General features: G+C 43.5%; 1 pseudogene; it reads right to left on the minus strand.

Annotated features, from left to right (window-relative positions):
- Window positions 1–1,240: 1,240 nt before the first annotated feature.
- On the minus strand, window positions 1,241–3,060 carry LOC114634728 (annotated as a pseudogene).
- Window positions 3,061–4,590: the final 1,530 nt, after the last annotated feature.

Consider the following 4,590-nt stretch of genomic DNA (forward strand, 5'->3'; position numbering starts at 1 on the left):
GGGTCCCAGTACTAAGACAGGAAGTGAACACAGGCCCCAATTTCTTAGTCTCCAATTGATAACCACTTGCAAAGGAAAAATTAGTTTTCTCTAGTGTTCATACTTAAGAGTAGGTCCCATGCCTAGCAGGAGATGACTAACAGAAAGCAAAATGATGCAGTATTTTTGGAGGTATTTTGTCTTAAAATGCTTTGTGCAGGTTTTGCCCCACCTGTATTACTGTTTTGCTTATATATTATAGTTTCTGATTTTTTATGAGATTTCTATGTGTGCAAATGTGTCTCAGGTTCTATATGTGTATTTTTTTGAGAGAACAATTTGTTATAATGAACCAGAAATACAAGATTCCACTGAAACTGAACAGCTGACAAAATATGATTGAACTTAAACCTTCAAGAGGGTCAAATAAAGCCAGTTAAGTGGTTCAGACCAAGACTGCTTCTGGACAAACATGGGTAACTGCATTTCAGCATGAGCAGCACATGAGCACTTCCCAGCAAACAGTTTGTAACCAGTTTCCCACCCTTGTCTCTTCTGCCACTTGTGCTACACCAATGGCTGCTTCTTCTATGAGAGAAAGCCACAAGGAGAGCTTAAAAATGTTTTCTTAGGGTGGAAATCCCAATTTAGCTTGTCAGCTACCATCTATGTGGTTTCAGTGCAGGCAACACCAACTTTGACCAAATCAAAGTTGCTACCATGGGTAACCCATCCTGTGGCCCAGTAGCAATACCAACATTTCCAATTTACTACATTCACTATCAATATAGCAAACACACCATTAGCTCCAGCTATTAACAAGAAGCTTTTAAAGAAAGATGTAGAACTCTATCCCAAAGACCACCCAATAGTGAAAACTCTGGCTTTTTCTGAGATCATAAAAATCAACAGAGGAAATATTTAAAAATGTCAAGAGTGTATGACAGGCAGTGTCTGGAAAATTGTTCTACTCACAAGGCCAACTCATTCCTGTTGAAACAGATGTCTGGGTGACTGGATAAACAACAAAACAAACTCAACCAAATTAAAGGAAATTAAAGGAATTACTGTGTTTCATGTAACACAGTATCAAAAAGTAGACGGAACAGACTAAATGCACCAACTGGTGGTAGGTAAGACCACAGCCTATTGTGACAGGTCCTTCCAGCATCTATCAGGTTTCTTCTCATGTTTTCTCAAGGTTGTTTTATAGATGTGGTGACTTTAACAAGAGTCTAACAGGTGGGCAGGCAGGCAGGTTTCAATCATTAGTTTCAGGATCTGTTTGTGCCATGTAGGCATCCAATTCAGCATCCAGGTTCCTTTAGTTTTCGACATGTATGCATCCAATTGGTTGTCCAGCTGTTTCTTGGTCAATACAGGGCAAGTGAGGGCACCTCTCCCTGGGCCACGACCTCGGCCTCTGCCTCCAAAGCCCCCTCTTCCCCGACCTATCATGCCCTGACCTCTACCACCAATTCCGCCACAGGGTTCTGGTGGCACGTCCCCCACGTACTTCTCCTTGGGGGCGAGCCTCTCTAGATTATGGATAGGCCTCTTCCTCCAATTGCTCCCCTGGCCAGGGCACTTATGGGTCTGCCTAACCGTGCCTGGATGTTACTCTTACCCAAGCGCTGCTTTACGCTCTTCTGCTTAAGTTTTTTTTTTTTTTATTGTATTTTTTTTATTAATTTCTTTTTTTTTTGAACATGAAATGCTTTTTTATAGCATGTTTTACAAGGGGAGGGGGTAAGAGGGTCCAGGTGGTGGAAAAGTACAAAATCTTCTTGGCCTGTGCCTTGAAACATGTCATGGTCTATATGGTACACTGCCTTGAATTATGATCTACCTGTAGTTCTTCAGAAGATATGGTACATTGCTTGAGTTATGGTCTCCCTGCTATTCTTAAGAAGACATGGTACTCTGCTTTGAGTCTATATGCAGTTGCTAAGCAGGATCTTGCAAGGGGCTCAAGGCACGGACCCATCCGGACGGACCCTCATTGAGAGGATGTGCGCACGACATCAAGATTGAGCAAGACAGAGATCATCGCCCGTGACCTGTCGTCCACGGAACCAGGTTGATGCTGCCATCAAGAAGGCAGTTGAAGTTCATTACCATCAGCTGAAAATTGCAGAGAATCCAGAAGTGACTCCGCAGGAGACTGACACAGCTGTCAGCTCCCCTGCCTCCCCCTACGGTCTACCCCTAGACTTCCATGCCCTCCAGAAGGGTTCCTGGTATGCCTGGCTTTGCCCTCATTTCTCTCGCTAGAGAGCTTGGCCTCTTGATCACCACAACAAAAATTGGCTTTTTCCTAAACCAAGGCCACCCTTCATATGGCCGCTAACATTGGGGAGCCTTCCTTTATGACAATATTACACCCCAAACTGACAAATGGTTGGTAACTTGAACATTTACAAGAGACTAGGATGGCTGTGAGTTAGCCCAATGACGGGATTATTGTAGGTCCACTTCCCAGGGGCCCACCCAATGCAGCCGAAAAGGAGTGCGTGGTGCTGGGAGTGGGTGCAGCCTACATGGCCTAAGACAGGGCCCTCACCCTCCTTTCACCCACATCAGAGTCCCTTGACGTTGCCCATCGTCGACAGCCTAAAGCCTTCGACCATTGATGTGACTCGTCTCACATCAGTGTTTTGGGGTTGTGAACTTGTCTAAGACCCCCCATAATTAGACATCCAAATTCAAAACTCACATAGTTGGGATTGAACATAAGACGCCTTCTCTAACTAAACAGAGAAGGGGGAGATGCCAGAAGCCAGGACCCTCGCCCTTACCCTTACCCCATACCTTTCCCCACCTGCACAATGTCCTCTGCTTAAGTTTTAATGCTGCCTGGACAGAGGGTCTAGTCTCCATCTGCTGGGCCAAGTCTTCTGTTTCTGGCACTGGCTGGCTGGCTGGCTGCTGCTGCTGCTGCTGCTGCTGCTGCTGCTGCATCGAAGCCCGAATATTCACTGGCATCGGCTGTTTGTTCTTCCACATATTAGTAAAGCGCTCATTTAGAGACATCTTGGTGTTGCGTTTTAGCACAACTTTTGGTGCTGACTGTGCAGCCATCTTCAAATCCCGAGAATCGAAGGAGATGGACGCCAGCGCTCCTCCCGGGGTTGCCACCACGATTGCAGCTGGAGGGCAGGAGGCCCGCCAAACCTGAGCTGACAGCAGATCGCTCGTGTTAACTAGCTGGGTGGTTGGGTTAGATGCTTAAACGGTAGGATGCGAGGCTCCTTCATTTTGGGTTGAGTATCTAGCAGATCGGGACCTCCCGCTTGTCAAGTCTGCCCTTTCCTGCCTTTCCTCTGTGCCACCACAGCTGGCGCCACCAACTCCCGCTTGGTGTCAAAACAAAATGGCGGCCATGTGTTTTTGTTTTTTTTTTTTTTTGCTTTTTATGTGGCTTTTGTTTCTCATGTTTGTTTTGTCCTGTTTTGTTTTATTTTATTTTATTTTATTTTATAATTTTTAATCACTGAACCATCTCTCCAGCTTCTATTATATACTTTTTACATACTTGTTTGTTTTCTTTTTGAAAATTTTTTTATTGGATATTTTATGTATTTACAATACAGATGTCATCCACTTTCCCCATTTCTCCTCCCTAGGATGCTCATTCCATCCCCCTCCTCTTTTATGCTTTTATACAATTTTAATTACATGCATGCATTAAGGTCAGTTCTAGGTTGAGGGTCTAGCAATACAATAGATGCAAATAGTTAAAGAACAAGCAAGACAATAAATACAAGTAGTCAAAGAAAAACCAAGGTAGGCTTCAGGCAGGAATCTGACATTAGGCTAGAATAAAGAAGTAATTTCAGGTAGGAATCTAAATCTTAGGCTAGAACAAAGACGTAACTTCAGACTGGAATCTAAATTTTAGGCTAGAACAAGGAAGTAGGCTTCAGACATGAAAATGACCTTGGGCTAGGACAGAGAAGTAGTCTTAGTTATTTTCATCATCCTGATAAGCCCTTAGAAACAGTGATCATGGGAGTGCTTGTTTGTTTTCTAATAAGAGAGACAAAGACAGGGTGTGGAATTCAGTGGGTGGGATAGTGGGAAGTATCTGAGAGGAGCTTCAGGAGGGAAAACTAATTAGAACATATATGAAATACCATCTGGACACTAAAATGAAGAGACATCACAGCAAATGTCATAGAAGCAAAACCTCCATGTTTTCCTTACTCTTCAAAGAGTAAATGTATTAGTTTCTGTTGCTATGATAAAACACCATTACTAAAGGCAATGTGAGGAAGAGAAAATTTATTTTGGCTTATAGTTTCAGACTGGTAACAGTACATCATTGTGGGAGGGAGGTATGACAGGAGATGGCTGTAATATAATTTTCACTAATCACAGCTTCAATTCCAAGCACAAAGCACAGAGACCAACCTGAAGAAGGAGCAAAGCTATAGACTCTCAGAACCTCAGTGATACACTTCAGTCAGCAAGGCTGTACCTTCCGCAAACCTCCCCAAATAGTGCCAACAACTGAAAACAAATAATTCAAGAACAAGACCCTATCGGGCTCGTTGCTCATTCACATGTACAAAACTGAATTAAGTCATTATCTAGTTGAGGGACATTCTA

Source organism: Grammomys surdaster, unplaced genomic scaffold (assembly GCF_004785775.1).
Source record: "Grammomys surdaster isolate TR1022 unplaced genomic scaffold, NIH_TR_1.0 1065, whole genome shotgun sequence".
Taxonomy (NCBI): Eukaryota; Metazoa; Chordata; class Mammalia; order Rodentia; family Muridae; genus Grammomys; species Grammomys surdaster.